Source organism: Pezoporus flaviventris, unplaced genomic scaffold, assembly GCF_033815535.1.
Source record: "Pezoporus flaviventris isolate CSIRO_AGI_PZ_B2104156 unplaced genomic scaffold, CSIRO_AGI_Pfla_v1 ptg000055l, whole genome shotgun sequence".
NCBI lineage: Eukaryota > Metazoa > Chordata > Aves > Psittaciformes > Psittacidae > Pezoporus > Pezoporus flaviventris.
Window position 1 is genome coordinate 6,670,073 of NW_026892603.1, and position 18,842 is coordinate 6,688,914.

Here is an 18,842-nt window from a genome sequence, read left to right on the forward strand (position 1 = left end):
ACATCTACTGCTCTACCATCATCCAGCCACCTAGTTACTTCCTCATAGAAGGCTGTAAGGTTGGTCAAAAGGGAGACTTCAAAAAAAAGACAAAAGAACAAACAAAAAAAAAAAGTTTCACTTCTCCAAACCATTTAGTAATCCTGGTTATAATCAGCATATTCTTAGATCTCATTGAGCTTGACATGAGACTCCATTTAAACACATCCAGTCTGACGAATATTCCCTCTTGGTTAATAAACACAAGAACTGTTTCCTTTAGACTCATAGTCTTGCTTTCATATGTTTTCCTTCAAGCCAAGATTTACTGTGAATACTACAAATAAACAGCACCCTTACATTCTTTATTAAACCTAGAAATACCTCTGTAAGCAAAGATCAACAAAAGTAGTTGACAAGAGGAAGAATGAAACAATTTCAGGAAGATAGCTCTTCTACTCCTGTGTCTCAGATACAATATTTATCTTGTTTATTTATGCTGCGGTTCAGGGCAGAGTTCACAAAGAATGCATCTGTGTGGTCAAATACAGTACATTACTTTGCCTGCATGCAAGCAATTTCCAGACTAAAACTATTTATATTTGTGTACAGCTACACCCATACTATTAGTTCATCTAAGAAGCAGGACTTCTTTGCTCAAACACTGTCACTCCTAACTGCATATGTTCAGGCTTAGGGATGCTTCCTATCCCCCAAGCTCAAAAGATAGACTAATCAAGCAAAAGGTTGTCTGCATCTGTCTATGCAGCTGCATTTTAAGAAAGAGCCACAAGCACATTCTCTACAGTAATTCTTTACAGGCGTCTCTTCTATTTTATGAGAAGTGCAGAGTTCTCCACTACCAGTCATAGTGATAACTCCTTATGTTCCTAAAATAAGCTGTATGAAATCACAGAAGACTTGATATTTTTGTAAAAATTTAGTCCACGGTGTCTTCACTTAATACTGTAAGTCAAATCTTGTTAGATACCCATGGATATCATACTGTGATACTGTGATATCTGGGTAGAGTTCGAGAAGTGGTTTCCATCACAACTCTGTTGCCATAAAACATTTGTAGTCTAACAGTGGTTAGCTTTCACCAGTTATACTCTCAAATAGGTGGAGATAATCTTACGGTAACATGTATTCAGTAATGGCCAAGTCAGTTCACCTAATCTAGTGTCCTGATTCTACCTATGGCCAGTATCAGCTGTTTTTAAGGAAGCTCTAAATAATACTGCAGCACAGGAATATCTATTGTTTGTTCTGAGCAAATGCAGAACTAGTTGTAGGTAGGAAAGTCTCATGTTAGTATTTCACATTTAAGGGTTTTTTTTTGTCTCAAAACATGACAGCTTACACACTTTCAGAGCAATTGGTCTGTTAGCCAAGAGAGGAAGCAACAGCAGAAGGTATGTATAGTCACATATGGCCAGATCACAGAACCATCCGGATTTAATACAGGCTGAAGCTCTGGCCAACCGACGTTCCAGATATCCAGAGAGAAATCTGCTGGCACTTGGGAAGTGTGCGTTGTGGCAAACAAACATCACACTTACATCCAGGACTTTCTTTGCCAAAACTAGAAAAATCCCATTTATAGTGCATCATCTAAATTAAAATTGGTTTTATCCATCTCCACCTTTACACATCAGGCGCAGTGACTTTTGTTTGTTTTGGGTTTGCTTTGTTGTTTGTTGTTTTTTTTTTTTTAATTTTAGAAGAATACAACTTATGACAAAGCTGCCACAAAGATGATCTGACAGAATTGTGTGAGATAGCACATAGATTTTAAAAGTAAAATGATTAGAGAACCCTTGAAATCTCTTCCTAGTCATTCCTCCAATCTTTCATTGTACTCAGTCATGCCATTTTTGCAAGCAAGACTGTAATACAAGATATCCTGGCATTCTAAAAAGCTTCTGTACTTGATGCACAGTTATTCTGTAAATAAATCTACAATGAAGTGCTTAAAGGCTGATTTCTTACCTTTTAGCAACTAGGCATAAAATATTGGGCCATAAAATGCTTACAAATTAGATTACTGGAAGTGAATAGAATGCATTGTTATCTACTGAACCAGTAGTGGGTCAAATGGTAGTTTGAATTCTCATGGTGAATATGACTGTGACCTTCACATATACCATTGACAGAAAGCAATTTTATTTACATTTTTAAAACCACATAAAGGTGAAAGATGGTACCACCACAAAATGAAATATTAAATTTTTTTGTCCAGAGGCATAACTGAGATCTCCCAAGGTCATACGTAGCCTGAAATGAAGCAAGGCTTTCTTAATCGTGCTACCAGTACATTTCACCCAAATCTGGTGATCTGTTTTCATTTACCAGTTGAGAAATCTCTTTATTTTAAGATAGAGATATAAGAAATAATAAGAGACCAGTTCTTTTTTCCCTTAGCTGTTTCTGCACAAGCTAATCACTAATTATGTTTGAGCTGTTATAACAAGCTACATGTTTCAACTGTATAGATTAAAAAGGCCTACCCAAAAAGAGATGGCAGGGTGAAAAAGCCTGATTTGAAAAGAAATATATTGCACTCTTTTAGACCAACAGAACGACGATGTCTAGTATTCTAGAAGAGTATATTTGGAAAATAATTAAAGCTATGTATAATTTTATATAATCTGTGTTTTTAAGTATTTAAATAACAGCTTTTTTCACTCTATGCATACCAAATGTGGTTCTTTGGCACTCTCAATTAAAAAAAAAAACCAAACTATCCATCGCAGCGTTTTCTCTGCCCCTTCTAAGCACCTCATGATGAAAAACTTATTACTAGAAGTCTGGTCTGCAACCACTATAGAGTGGGCAGTGTTATAAAGAAATTATAAATAGCAGTAACTGCATTCTTCAAAGCATTCTATATAACACTTCAAGCTTCTCTGAAGTGCAACATTTAAGAAAAAAAAAGAAAAGGAAATCACAAAAGGTATTTATAGGATAACACCATTTTGGAAAGTACTATCACAAAGAACGCCTAGGAGGAAACATCTGTCTATAAATTATAGATTATTCTGGTAGCAATGGCTATGATTAAGGTTGCCTGAAACTTCCCATATTAAGACCTTTTTTTCAGTTGCTTGTGAGTTTGTTGAATTCTAAGTGCTTGGAGTAAAATTTTCCCTGTAAGGTATCTGCCTCAATATTTATCTAGCCTTTGTGGAAAGTTTAACACAAAATGGTTTAGAGAACAAGATTACAGGAAAATATACCTTGCTTTGAAAAAGATGATTCTTCTTTGAGGAGTCCTAATGTTGCCTTTTTGAAGAAAAAAAAAAAACCTTTGAAACATGGTACAGCGCAGCCTTTTTGTCAGGTATATAATTTTTACAGTTCCTGAAATGCCCATTCAAAGCCAGTCTATTTTGTTGGGTAGTTTTAATCTCAAGTCTTAGCTACTTTTTCCTAGAAGCACCTCAGCTTTTACACCCAAAAAAAAAATCATTAATATTCTTTGCATGCTTCAACTCTCAGAAGCTACTTGCCTGGAATAACCATACATGTTTCATCTCTGCAAAACAGAGTTTGCTTTCTTCAGCCCATAGAACTAGACCTACCAAGCTAGAATATCCCTGCGATCCTTGCTCCTGACGTCCTAAACCAATAAAGTAAGATGCTGAAGCCAAATTCTCCTCTCCTTTTACTGCCAGTTTCTGCTGGTGCACTGAGGATGAAGAGGCAGCTAGATAAAGAGAGCATGCAGTAGCTAGTGGATAGATTTTTATGGGGAGTAATAGATACAAATCATTAAACAAATCCAATTATAAGCTTAAAAATAATGGATGAGGAGTGATGGCAGTGGCCTGCAAATTGGTAACTTGCTTCAAGCCAACAATATACACTCACAGCTCCATCAGTATACAACCATAAGTATTGCTCTCAGGTAAAAATAAAAGCTTTCATGATCTTAGGCACATAAACTGCCTTCTCGAAGTAGTTCATTAACTGTGCTATGACAGACTGACAGGGGTTTTGTTTAAAAGTAAAGAATTAGACTTGAATCCAAGTGAAAATAAAGGACGTCCACCAAACAGATTAAAAACAGGAAAGCACAAGACTGTTTATGCTTACTATTAGCAATTTTCAAGATCCTTCAGGCTAGATTCAGAAGGTACCTATAATTACTTCAATGAAGTGTTCACTCTTTCTGTCCCAAGGACTTGCTAAGAGTTTGTAACTTGAAATTAGATACCCATATAACCCTCCTGGGAGAAGTTTTCTGAAAGCATAATTCACAGAAACTACTAAACTACCCAAACTAAGCAACCAAAGGAAGACAAGGAATTAATTTAAACACTTTCTGACATTTCTGAAGCATAAATTGTTCCAAGAATTAGGCACCTTATTTTACTCCTGCTAATATGCCCAGTGGATAAAGTTGGCAAGGCAACATCACTTTAACTTTCTGGTTTAAGAATTTCTTTCACATCAGAATAAAGCTTTTTTTCTGATAAGGGCTCTCAAAACCTTAAGTGCTTCTACTATGAATAAAGTCATATACATAGGGCCAAAGAACAAGAGGGAAAGACTCAAAACCACAAATGTCTTAAAGCTTACCTATAGGAAGACCCTGTTTCCTGGCTGAAGAATTACCTGAGTGCATTAAACTAAGTAGAATAAAATGAACAAGCAAAATAAAGAAAATTCCTGGTGTTATTCCACTAGACAGTAGTTAAAGCAATTACCTCAGAAGTGTAAGTTTTGTGTTCATGGTCCTGAAGCAGAGAAAGAAATCAAATCTCTTATATTCATACCAAGGGCTTCAGACTCTGATCCAATGAAAAAATATTGATGGAAGACAAATTAAATGGAGAATAGAACAGCCCTATGACCCAACCCTACATGTTGTAAGTGTAGAGTGCTACAGACCCAGCTGGAACTACTTCCCAATAACCAGCCCTGCCCTATTGTTGTTTTTTTGCTTTCATGCATGTCTGTGAATCAAGGGCATGATTACTAGAGATGTCATGGTATTTTAGGCTGCAGTGGTGGCATTTAAGCTAACAAATAATCCAGAGTCTAACTATCACAGCTGATACTAAGTCTGTTGTGATAGCTGGATGTGAGGTGCAGTCATTTATCAGGGATTAGAGCTTAGCTGCATGTTTTTAGCATGTTTCTATGTTCTGAATTACATCAGTCACAGAAAAGGTACTATACAGTGAGGACGCTGAAAAATGTACAAAGATGATATTCAGCCTGTCATGAACTGAAATCACCACATTGAAGAAAGTCAGAGCTTGAGAGCATGGTTGATGTGAAGTAATTATGAAGTAATTGAATGTGAAGTAGTTAACCAGTTAAAGGTAGAAGATGTGATACAAGACATCAAAGACGAAGACTAAAAAATATTGCATACAAGAAAAACTTTCTGCACAGTCATTTCACTGAACATTTGCAATTTCTTTCTTGTGCTCAATGGCAGTAATACTGTAAAAGATGAAAAACCCCAAACCACCCTAAGGGAAGAGTACAGCCTTGAACCAAGCTTGTGACTGAAGTCAGTCTTAGGATTTGGGTAACACTGACTCAGTCGCTAATAATGTCAGATGCTGTGTAAATGATTCTTAAGCAGCCAAAAATGAAATAGAGGTCTAGGCTTAGAGGAGACAGACTCTCCTAGAAGTAAGATATTGAAGGAGAAAAGACTGTGAATGCAAAGCAATTGGGACAGAATGAGTCTTTATTCAGATTCTATTTTCTTTGAGATTTTGTTTTGATTTCTAAGAAGGAAGTTGTGCTGGGATTGCCTTTTGATTACTGTACTTACTTCTATGCAACTTTGGTGACTCATTCATAATTTAGGACAAACATGATTTTATTGAAGATGAACCTCCTGTTTCATCATGCATGAGAGCTAACAACATGCATTCTCTACCATTCCCAATGAGTCCTTTAGCAAAACTAGAGGTGGACATAGAAAACATTCTTTAGGTACTAAACAGGTCAAAACACATGATGTAAAAAAAAAACAAAAAAAATAACAAAAAAAAAAACAAACCCCAAAACAAACTCCTATATCATGTTTACTTATCTTGAAAACAAACAAAAGAACATAAATTCAAGTTTATTTTTGTAACCATTAGAGGTTACTTTTATATTTCTGCTGAGAATTTTGTACCTAAGCAGTGACACATTTAATGCCTCAAGTAACCTGAAAATTACTTCCATTGTCAAAGAGAACTATCTCAATTAAGAAAAATAATTGAGTCCATTTTCAGTCAGGCCATCCTTAGGACAGCTTTTGCTTCCTAAGTATATGCTCAGAAAGGCATTGGAAACTAGGATAAGTTTATCAATTTAATTTCAATTGGGTAGATTTTCCATCCCCAGTGGGCATATTTGTTAGAATCTGACTGTAGCTGGTCCCATTATTAATAGCAAACAATTTGATTAATTTATCCTACACTTCTGCTGATGAAATAGCCTCTCCCACTCTGACTGCCTTTTTTATTCATAGGCATTCAGTGAATGTTTCCAGTATATTTTACTGGAATTTGTTTAGAAGCTCTTTGTTTCATCTGATCATGATTATTTCTTTACGAGTGATGGTGTGACTTTAAATCTTTGGCTAGTATTGTCTTTGTCCTGCTGACTTGGTCACTCCAACTGTGGTATTAGGAACACTTATGATGTGATTAGTAAACATTTAGTATGATGTTTGAAGCTCTGATTTACCAAGGGAGACACAAATCTATACAGAAACAATCCTTCCCTAAACATTCATCAGACAAAACAATTTTACATAGGTGTGCGTTCAAAAATTAATATAAAAGGATGAAAATACAGAAGAATTGAAAGCTTCTGAAGTGTAAGAATTTTTAAAGGTGGATTCTTACGCTATTAACCCAGCTTATTTCAAGCCACTCCCCTGTTTTTCTGTGATAGTTGTTCCAATACAGAATGGTCCTTCATCTGTTAATCCAACCACCACATGATCAGCTGCAGCTAAATCAAGGAAAGAAGGGGCAACAAGGACCATGGCCCACAGAAGCTGCAAGTAGTCTATGAAGTGAGAATTACAGGATTTGCAAACAACGTGTCTGCTATTTTTTACAGAAGTTATTAGCATAAATCCAGGGTAATTAGCCTTTTCTAAACATGCTGAAGATAGAATTATTCCAAACATTTCTACAGCCTTTGAGGTCCTGACAAAAAGGCAGGGGACAAAAAATTCCTGGAATTTGGGGATTAATCTTAAATCAATCATGCCAAGTGGTCCATACTGAAGGAGAGCTGTGTAAAAATACTGCCTTAGACTCAGTCTATATATCTACATTAATTTGCAAAGCTGGGATAGAAAACAGCTTCCATAGCAGCTGTGGAATCATTACATTCCCACCAATGAACAACTTTTTCCTATGAAAACACTTGCACATATGCCTCTCATTACATGAAGTGTTTTACACCTGCTCAGAAGTTTAGAAACTTTCCATAAGCAATGGAAAAGTAGGTGCAAGTTTAGGGAATGTGAAATACACAAGCATAACTGAGTCAGGGACTGGTCAACTAGCTGAATTTTAGCCTGAATCAACAGGCTAGCAAAGTCACAGCTCCACCTGTTGAGCTAAAGTAAATCACCCACCTATAATGGCTGGCAGCACAGATTCCCTTTTTTTTTGCCAGATATAGATAACTGGCACTAACACTGTGCCACTTGGATAAAACAAAACACAGAAGCTGAGGGACAATTCATGTAGTCATTATTCTAGATGAAGGAGTACTGTAGCCATTGAATCATTCTGCAAGAGAATAAATGTATCTAAAGGAAGGGTCTCATGGCAGATTAAAGACGGGACAATATTCTTCTGGGTAAACGTACTGAAGCAAATCACAATGTCAAAAAAATATGTTAAAAATGAAAGCATATAGAGCCCACTCAGTTCTTCTTAACTTCACAGCAGACTAAGCTGCTCAAACCAAAGGCTGTGAACACCACATAGCCATATGTACGTATATTTTCCACCTTTATTAAAATGCTTACTTCTTTCTTCCGATGCTAAGTATGAATAGGCAATTCACACAAAGCAACTCGAGCTAAAATGTAATGAAATAGCATTCCCAACCTCCTTAAAAAAGTGGAAGTATTTATCAAGCTAAGGATACCATTTTATGACCAGAGAAATCAATGGCAAAGTTCTTACGAGTCTGAATGGTCTTGAATCAACATGCAAGTTTCTTGTGTAGGAGTAAATAAGGTAGTTTTTTTGCCTTACGTGGTCACTATTTAACTACACTTTTTTCTGTAAGGAAAAAAATCTGCAGTGGTCTGCAAAAAATGTACATCAGTATCAGTTAGACTGCAAATGCAGAGCACAGATATAATACTTCATACAGGCCACACATGGCTTCTCAGATATGCCCCTTTTGCATCTCTTTGTAATTCTTTGTGATTCTGGGGGTGCCTGACACTTAAAAAATACATCTACCACAAAAAAAAATTTATTTGAAAAAATAAACTTTAGTTTCGTTTCAAAGATAATGACATTTCGCAGACTATTTCTTCAGAAGCTGAATCTGTAGCCAGAACAAATTATTATTACAAAGATTCAGAACAAAAAAAAAGTATTAAATAATTAATGGATCATTTTTATTATACAATTAATTATTATCCAACTATAATGGAGAAAACATGTTTAGGGTGTGGAATAACAGATGCATCTTTATAAGCATAATATTGCAATAGATCCTAAGTAGCCCAGAGGTAAATTCAACAAGTTCTTGGCATAAATATTACTTTGTAACAATTCTAAAGATACACATGTGCGATCTTTTCTGATATGGAAGAAGAAAATTTTATATCCTAAAACCAGAAATGCAAAAACCTTATTGCATTTGCTTTCTTATGATCCTAGTTCAGTAAAGCACTGAAGCGTATGTGAGCGCATTTCTTAACACTGAAGTGTTAAGCTTGTTTTGCTTCTAAAAAGTAGTTACAAACCATTGGCATCTACTCTGAAGTGTCTGCTACAACCTCACAATTTCAGCATATTCTATAAATTGTGAAGAATAAAAGCAGCATTTTTACCTCCTCCTACATACTTAGTCACACATTTCCATATTCATTTGGGTTGCATTACATTGAAATACTGAACCATAACATTAAAATCTGCTAATCCACTCAACAACTTTTTTAAGGCTCATGCTCTGCTTTAGCTAGCAAATATTCTGTGCATTTAAGGTGTAAACACAAACTGATATATCTATAATTCTGTGGGACAGTATCTTATTGCAATAACTAATTTTAATAGAGGCAGCAGAGCTGCTCACAGAGGAAGGAGGTAAACAGCAAGAGGTACTACCCCTTGATTCAGCAGAAGAAAGCTGAAGACATAGATGATTCACACAGCCCACTGTCTTACCAAGGGTCAGACAATGTTGTTCCTTTCTCACTCCAAGTGACCGCTCACAGAAGTGGCTCTGCTGAAGTTAAGAATATCTTTTGTGTAAGTAACTATCAAAATCCCAATGTCTCCTATTTCAGATATTAGAAAGCAGTGTAATTAAAGGGTCATACTCTTGCACCTCTGTTTCCAACGTGTTCCACGTTACCATCTACAGCAAGCAAGCCAATTAAGCAAATAGGATCGTTTGTGGAAGCAGGGAGAATAAATAAGTAGGATTATAAAACTGTGGGCCTTGTTAAGGTAATATCCACTACAGATGAAGGCAACAGGATGGAGCCCATCTTTTCTAATGGTGAAGGTTTTGCAGTACTATTATTCACATCTTTTATGTCACATCTCTGTATTTGTACTCCTCCTTATTTCCCTCCTCTTTAAAGATCTGTTCACTCAGCAATTGTCACCCATAAAGCTACAGTATTATTGCTATGTTTTACCTAGCAATATTGCTTACAAAATCTTCTCAAGACACAAATCATTCCCCACATAAACATTCAGAAAAAACTCAGTGTGTAACAGAGTAGTTGCAGAAAGCAACAACAGAAATTCAGTCAAATTACACACTAACATTCTGATTTTAAATGACTAGTATTTTACAATATTGCTATTGACAATGCAGCAACCATGAGGATACAGCTTTAATATGATCGTTATTTTAAGTCCATACCTTCCTTTACAGGACCTCAAATATTATGGATGATATTGTAAACATAAAAAGTAGTCCATTCATTTTATATACGTAGTTTTATATACCTGAAGGCCTATGACAACATTTGTTGACAAAATCGCCTAGCAGAAGAATTATTCTTCCACAGTTCAATCAAGAATAGTTTATAAAAATGACTGTGCAAATAGGTATTACAGTACAGGTGGTCTGAACTATCCATACAGAAATTCCATTAGCTACAATTTTTTAAGACCTGACAATTACACTTTCAATTCAAAGTGCATCTGAATAATGGCAAGCAATTCTCCGTGGTAGAAACGGTCTACTTAATCTTCAACAGGAAACAGAATCCCTCCTCCTTGCACAAGTAAGACATGAATTTACAGAGGAATCCTATTTTGTATAACATTGCAGGAACAGGCCACAGGATCTGCTGTATAGGAGACTTTGGTTTACAAGAGTGCTCTCAATACATGGCTAGAGTATGTCTTCTTTTTTTAATTTTTCTTTTTACCCAGTGGCTTATATGCACCTCTCAGACAAATGCAAGAAATATTGCACCATCTGAAGGTTAACTCCCCAATAATGCATGGGGAGTCAGGGAGGAGAACACAACGTTAAGACAAGTTAGTCAGTAATAATTTATCATGTTACTGACGCTATTTCTGAAATCAGTATGTAGTATTAGGCAGAAACACTGGGTCCAGGGGTTTCTGGATCAAAATATCAGATGTTCTAACTAGGAAGATAAGTAGGATCTTCTGTTTTTCAACTGGGAATGCTGTATTGATTAGATTATAAGTGACTTCTCACTTTTTTTTCCTAAATAAATAATAAAATTTATATATATATATTATATATTTTAATTACAGGTATTTCCAAGAACTGAGGCTGCTAGATCACTTCTTTCCTGGTATTGTTTTGGTCATCAGCTGTGCTGCTGATTCTGCTGAGCCTAGAGAGACCTTGTCCAGCTTAAACACCCTAGTTTTAGGAAATATACAAAGAAATAACATAGGCATACTTTACTTACCAGTTTTTCAGAAGTTCATCAATAAGAAATAACCAGGCTGCACACACAAAGAAACAAGCAGGCTCCTCATTCTTTAGTTTTTTGCATCCAGTCTATACTTGAAAATGAGGTTTGAGTACAATAGGGTGCTATTATCATGCAAGCAAAAAAAGCCTAATTTCTCCCCATCATAGTCTGCAGATGTGGAAAGAGCAGATTATCTTCACGTGTGCTGGTTAACCTGTCATCAAAGTGATGAAACAGATTAACAGGAGACATGACACTTCAGAAGGCACTGACAAAACTAACAGGAATGGACAGGGCAGAGACCAGCTAGTGAACAAATCTTTTCATAGCAGACAGAGAGGACAAGAAAGAAAATATTGCTAAACTACTCCTTGGAGAGTAAGAGACAGGGCACCTGGAGAGATGGATGTAGCGTGCAAGGCAGATGAACGTCCCTGAGACATTTGTCACTAGTTGGACTGTGAGACACTGACATTAATGAGGGTGGCATTTGGAAGATAAAAGCTGTATCTCTGAAGCAGACAATACAATTTCCAGGCACCATACATAGGGACTGGAAAAAAAGCATCACAGTTGATACTGATATTCATGGGAGAATATGGACCACGAATAAATGGCTTTTGTCTGCAGGGTTGGTGGGGATTGTGAGTTGCTTTTCCTCTCAGCCTAGTCAATTCCCATCACATTCCTTTAGTGAAGGACTCTCCATCAGTCATACACTTACACCTTCCTTGCCAAAAGTCAGTGTTTTATTGACAAGTGCTTTTCAGGTATTAGACTGCTAGAAGACAGCTCTGTCAATAGTGTGTGGGGATTTACAGGGATGAAGGCACTTGCCTGGTATTATTTCCTCTTGAAAGTAAGGAGGGATCTGGGAGATACCCTAAGCACTGGCTGTCAGGACACAGGCACGTGAAGGGAACGAGATCTGCCTTACAGGTGTCTCAAAAGTACCACTACCCTATACCAATGACATCAACTGTGCCTGAGAGCAACTCCTGCCATGACCCTCAGGATTGGAAGTATCATTATTAATTAATCACTCCCTGCTTCCATGTCCTAGTATCAACTGTGTTGCACAGCCGTTTTGACACCAATGCTCACGGATGTCTTGGGACTCTCCCCAGAAAGAATGCTGTCATTCTGGGATAAAATGAGACAAACACAAACATACCAAAACAGCCTTCCTGATCCCCAGATTCATCCTGCCAAGATCCTATCGGAGATCCCATCCACGTTGCCCTACACACTCATATATTGCTCCTCTGGTCAGTTTGTTGGGTTTTTGTTTTTTTTTCCTCAGAATATAAAGCAGCTTCTTTGCCTCTAAAAGAAACCCAGTCAGCAGCAACAGTAAATACATTGGTGTGCTGGTCCACCTGTCTACTTCTTCCTTCAGGAAACTAACGCAGGAAGCCAAACCCCACGTCCAGAGCGGGTTGCAGGCGAGGTCTGAGCAGCAGTGACCCGAAACACTGAGGGCGCCTGTGACAGAATGTTTGCGGGTGTCGCCGGGCTCCCCGGTAGCGCACAGCTACCGCCGTGACGCCGGAGGGCCGGGCGCTGCTCGCTATGCTGGCGCGGATGCCCCCTCTCTTCGGCCCCGTTCCCCGGGACCTCTCCAAGGTGCTGCACGGCCGGAGCTGCCACCGGCGGTCCACTGGAAAGCGCCAGCCCCGACCCGGCGGCGGGCCGCGCGGAGCAGCGCGGAACGGAGCGGGGCACCTCGAAGTCAGCCTTGTCCCAGCCCGTCCGCAAGCCTTTGTTCGCTCTCCCCGCAGCGCTTGCACTGGCCTTCCGCGGCTCGAAACGGGCAGCGTCTCCGACACAGGGGGAAGAAAACACACTTAAAAAAAAAAAACATAACCAAACCCACTTGGACTAATCGTGCACTGAAGAAAGTTTTAGGAGCGCATCCAGTAGTGAAAATCAAAATGGGAACCCAAACTAACCCGACATGTGATAAGGACAAGCTCTTTCTGCTTCCTCTTTAATGCTGCATGTAGGGAGCACAGCTGCACACGTGAAGGTGCTCATGTGCCCGTCCTGCTGAAGAGTACCGAGCATATCCCGGCTGTCCTTCAATAGCGTCTCTCTTTCCTCTTCGATTTAAAAATTGAAAGAGAAAGGGAAAGTGGTAGAAGAAAGCTGACTGAATCCCTCCTTTGATCACAAACAAGCCCAGCAAGATGGATTGTGGGAAGAGAAGCTGTATTCCTAAACAACGACCTGTATCACAGTAGTTAAAATGGAACAGAAAAGCCTCTCACAAAGTCAATTCTTATGTAGATGAGGGGACAAAAGAGCTTTTCTCTCTCTTCGCGGTTTTAGCAAATTTCTAATTTGCCCAAAGAAGCCCTAGAGGAATGAGGAAGAAAGGGCGGGAATATTGGGATTGCTAGTGGTAACAAATAGTAGCGTGCTCTGGACTGCCTACTAGAAATACACAAAAAAATACGGGGACTCGACGCCATTGTACCAGCTGTGTTATTTCTCTTGACCTTCGGATTTGCTCATCCAGGCTGAACAAACTTCCTGCAAAGAGCATCACCCCTGGTCTCTACCAGACACATAACTTTAGTCTCTTTAAGTCACAGAAAGAGACTCCTCCAAAAGAAGGACCCTCACAGAAGTTTAAACAACAACCAGAAACACGTAGGGTTAAACAATCAACTAGGAAATATGCTGTCCTGTTGAACAGAGAGCAGTTTCCCCAGCATTGAGAACCTGCCAATATATATCATATCAATAAAAAGAAGCTCTTCGAAAGCTTGCATAGTAATTGAGATTGGAGATCTTTTTTGATACGGGTTGGCATTTCCTCATATCAATCTGACAGAGCCAACGCAGGAAATTGCTGGTAATATTCATCTGGGGAGCACTTTCATTAAACGTAATTCATTCGACTTTCACAATAAATTGAGTGACATCCTTACAGCAGAACCTTTTTATCCTTGATGAAGTGCTTGCCAGCCTTCGGTTTTCCACTTTATTGTCACATTCCTTAAAACAGGATCGTCAACATGTCAATCTGCTGCATGAAAAAAATGCTAAAGCTGTATTTACAAAGAGCCCAGGAGGTGGTTTAATGCTGACTTACAAGAAGAGCGAGCTGGGTGTTAAACTATCTGATAAATCACAGCATAACTTCACACAAACACAGTCGGGAGAACAGAAGCCATTCCTAGGGAGGGAAGGATGGCTCACACACTCATTTTCTCCAAGTGCTGGCTATTCCGAGCAATTGGTTTCTTAACCTGCTTCACCGCACTTTTTCCAAGACGGCTGGGAAATTGACTTTTCGTTAATTAAAATGGCGGTTTAGAGATGCAGGGGAGTATTAAAGAGCTTAAAATGGATACCTCTAGGTGCCGACTTGGAAGATTGGGCTAGTCAAAGAGAGGCAGGGATATTGGATTATATTGGGGTGCCTCCCCAAAAGACGAAATCTGTTCCAGACTCCTTTCTCCAGCGATATAAGAAATCAAAGTAGTGTGTACTAAGCACCACGAAAAAGAACTTTTAGTGCGGGAAAGCCCCTTCTTAAACTCGTAGCGCAGGTCCCTGGTGGTTAGGAAGGAAGAAAACCCAGAAAAGAATGCACCAATCTCCACTTAACAGGAAACAAAAAAGAAACTAGAGCGCAGAAAAGTTTATTTCGCCTACAGGAGCTCCGAGCCCGTTGCCATCCCCGTGCCTTGCCTTCCGAAAGAGTAATTACTCCACCTACACCACCGCGAAGCCTCTCTCAAACTCCTTAAGAAAGAGGGAGCGGAACCTTCGCAAGGCTACCTAAACCTCCACCCCTGCCGTCGTCCCCCACCCCCACCCCCCGACGTCAATTTGAAAACTGCAAGAAATCGCTTATTTGGGGGGGGGGGGGAAAGCAGTACCCGACTGCTTTCAGCACAAAATGCCTCTGAGAAAATACCGGGGGTGCTGAATATGCCTTCTTTTGTTTTTTGTTTTGTTTTATCTTCGCTGCCTACAGAAGGGTTTTGTTCCTCCCACGACAAAGTAGGACACACGCAGCAACTATCTTTAAAAAGAAAGAAGAAGAAGATATAAAATCAACTTATCTTCTCCTGCATGTGATACCTCCTCGCTTTTCCCATAGCTTTCATTAACCGGGGTGAAATCACCGCAAACAGTGCGACATGGAGCGAAATTAAATGTACACAAAGTCTGGAGCACTTCACCCCCCTTTCCTCCCCCTCGGCAAACACCGTGCCAAGTGTGCCACCTCTTTGGACGATTTTAAACCTCTCTTATTCACAACATTTTGCAGGAAAGCTTCGCTCGGCTGTCAGAAGGCCTCCAAACTACAGCGACGGCGTGGAGCAGACCTTAAAATTCCCAGCCTGGCGCTGAAGGAGGTTATCGGGCTGGAGCAGAGCAGCTTCCCCCGCGAAACAACCTGCTCGTACCCCTCGTCGGGGGGAGGAAAATTCCCCCCCCCCCCATTTGCTCTTGCTCTGCTTAAGTTCTACAAGGAGTTAAACTGCTCTGCCAGCCGGCTCTGATGTATATCCTATTTTACAAACTCACCAGCGGAGAAACACTTTGCTGGGAAAAGACGACAAGGCGGGGAGACTCAGGGGGGAGGAGGGATCTTTACCCTAGCAACACGAAACGCAAAACTCCGACCGGTTTTAGTCCCGCACCCGCCACTTCGGGGAAGGAGTACCTAGGTAAAGGAGCCGAAGTTTCTTCAAGCCGGTGTGATCTCAGGAAAACAGTGCGGGAAGTTCCCCCCTAGAGCACGCGAAGGCAGAACCTGGGAACATGCTGGGGATGAAATCCGGCATCCGGAAGGCACGCTGCCGCCCGGAGCCCTGGGTTGTCCGGGCGGGGCGGGGGGAGCGCAGGATCAGGCTGGGGCCGGAGAGCGGCAGGACGGGGAGAGCTCTGGTGACCACCGGGAGTTGCCGGCCCCCTGCCAGCCGGCCGACTTCCTCACTAAGGAAGCTCCCCTTAACAGCCGTGACGGAAACTACCTGCCTCCTCCTCTGAGGCCATGCTTAGCCTGTCCTAGTGAGAAATAACTAGTTAGGATCCTTGCCGTCTTCGCTCCCAGTCCGCGGAATTTGTAGTCGCTTCTATAGTGTGTCTCTTCCACTCAGGAAAAGGGAAAAGAAATGAAAAAAAAAAAAAAAAAAAGGAAGAAATGGAAAGAAGCAGCCTGGCGTTTTATTGTCCTGTGGTGTCAGACTGGAAATCCACCTGCAGCTAGCAGGAATTAAACGAGGAAATTTCCACTAAGGGAATGGTGTAAAACCCCGTTGTCTTTAACAGAGCTCAAATCTAAAAGAGTCTACGATCTCCGGGCCGTTTTTTCTTTCTTAATATTTACGTGCTTCCTTAATGACGATTTTGACCTTGGCACAGCCCTGTTCGTTAAGAAAACAGTACCCATTAGAATAAGACTAAGATGCTTTTGAAAGAACAGCAGTGAAGTGGAGTCTCGTGGTGAGACTGAGCGTAGCTGCCTGAACACTTTCTACAGCTCTCTAAATGTCTAGAAAGAAAATAACTGCAAGCATGTAAAGGTTAACTCCTAATTCTACCAAATAAGTACTAAGTTATCCGTTTAGGCCAAAGGAAATGCACTTCTACTGCAAATCAAATGCAACATTTTCAATACACTGCACAGCTCGAAACAAGGAGAAAATACACATCTCTCAAAGGCCAACTACTGTTCTTATCAATAAACATAATAGGACGAACCATCTCTACCCCAGCAACATTCCTTCTCTTTCTGGTTGGCCATGACCTCTATAAATTTGTGGCAATAAGGCTGGATGGCATATGGCTCTATTAAAGAGGGGGAGAAGAGAAGGAGCACTCCCCCCCCCCCCAATTTAATTAGGAAGAGGTTTAACGGTGGGAAAAATCAATAAATTAAATAAATAAAGAAGAAAGGAGAGCAGTGTTTTGCTTGGTGAAGAGAAATTACAAGCCAGCAATTGTCTGGAAATGAGTAACTGCTAAACACCGCCCAGCTCAGGCAGAGGGGAAACAGGCTGCTTTCCCTCTCCCCTATAATACTAGCCCCTCTCAGAAAGGATTATTTTAACCAACTCGATGGGAAGCTGGTGGCACTGCCATTTCATTTGTCCCTCCTCACAGGCTGGGTACTGAAAATGCAATTCCTAATTGAAACCACCCTGGTCCACACAGAGTGGCTCATGCACAGGGGCTGGCAGCCCAAAGTACTGTGCCGTGCTGGTTTGTGGCACTGTGTTAAAGCTTTAATCCAAGCTTCATGCTTCAATGCTAATAAACAGTTTATTTACAGGCAATGGCCTAATGCAAACTTTCACAGTCACTCCCAAAATACAGAGAACGTGGAGAGGTTGACACAAACATGGAAGTATCGACTCAGAAAGGAGAAGCGGGTTAGACAGAGGAAATCCTTTGGATCTCCCCCCGAGTGTTTTGACAGAAGACAGTCCAGCCGAAGAACGCATCCCTTCCCCCTAGCTTGTCTTTTATTCCTTATTTTGTCTCTTTTTCATCCTATTTCGCATTGTTTCGAGGGAAACCGAAAGATCATCTCCTCATTCTGCAATGCCAAGCCCTCAGAAAACAACACAACCAGGGAAAAAAAAAAAGAAGAAAAAAAGCATTCAGGTAATGAAGTCTGTAACTAAACGGTAATTGAATCAGCATAATTTGCACACTGAATGGTTTTCAAATGCTCCCAGTTTACAATTAAAGGAGAATTAATGCGCTTGTTGTTCAGACTGCAGCGCATTAGAATAAATCCAGCACTGTTGTTGTAATGAGTCGAGAGCAGTTTAACTGCCAGCAAACACATTTAAAATTTAACACGACGTATCGATCTCGCTCCGGCTTTTTGATAGATTATTTGCCTAGCACTTTTTTCCCTGCTCCCCCCACCCACTCTCCAGATCACACACCCCCCCCCCCCCCAGTCCCCGGCTATAATATTCGCGGGGAGGAGAGGAGCCCGCTGCAGAGGTGGCACAGCCCGGCGAGGGTAGGGGCCCCCAACGGGACACACGTCGGGAGGGACGGGACGGGCGCGACCCCGGGGCTGCGCTGCCGCGCTGGACGCTGCGCGGGCGCGGAAAATGCTAGCGTCACCTCCGCCTGCGCACCCCTGTCCCGTCCCGTCCCGTTCCGGGCCAGCTCGGGATTGGCTGCCCCGCACTCCTCCGCGCCGCACTGCCCCGCAGTGCCCCCACGTGGCGTGGCAGCGCCAACGCAGGCAGTGACGGGAGGCCGCGGAGCCGGAGCGGAGCAGCCGCCTCCCCCGGTACGGCTCCTGGGTGCTTTTCTCGGCAGCGCCCCCGGAAAAGGGGCTTTTACGATCCCCGTCGCCAAGGGGGCGAGCTCCCCGACAAGATATCTCCTACGTAACGCATGGCAGGCGAGCGAGGGCGCGGGCTGCAAAGAAGCAGCCCTCCTTAGTTTTGTTACTTGCGATCGTAGAGGGAATGAAGTGTGTGTTAAAGGAGATAACGCCCCTGTTTACTCGTGTTCCCCCGGTAATCTTAAAGGATATTTGCTGCGAAAGTCAATGACACTTCAGGCGGAGTACACTAAGCTGTGCCCGTCGCTCTGCGCCGCGCGCTAGTGCCGAGCCGCCCGCAGTGGCACATGAAAGGGGGGCTCCATCGGAAGATGCTGCCACCCTCGGCAGGGAGCAGAGGGCAAGAAGTTGCTTCCAGCCTTCAGCCTGGGCGGGCTCCCCTGCAGG

The 18,842-nt window shown here is 41.2% G+C and overlaps 1 protein-coding gene and 1 long non-coding RNA gene across 4 annotated transcripts in view; both read right to left on the reverse strand.

The window, feature by feature from the left end:
• The window catches only part of NXPH1 (neurexophilin 1), a 147,328-nt gene that overhangs the window by 126,474 nt on the left and 2,012 nt on the right, over positions 1 to 18,842 (reverse strand). The gene's annotated exons all lie outside the window — the stretch shown is intronic.
• Positions 15,070 to 16,242, reverse strand: LOC133277451 (uncharacterized). Its single transcript, XR_009746211.1, has 2 exons — positions 15,804 to 16,242; positions 15,070 to 15,155 (listed from the first exon to the last, which is right to left on the reverse strand). It is a non-coding gene; the product is annotated as an uncharacterized LOC133277451 (long non-coding RNA).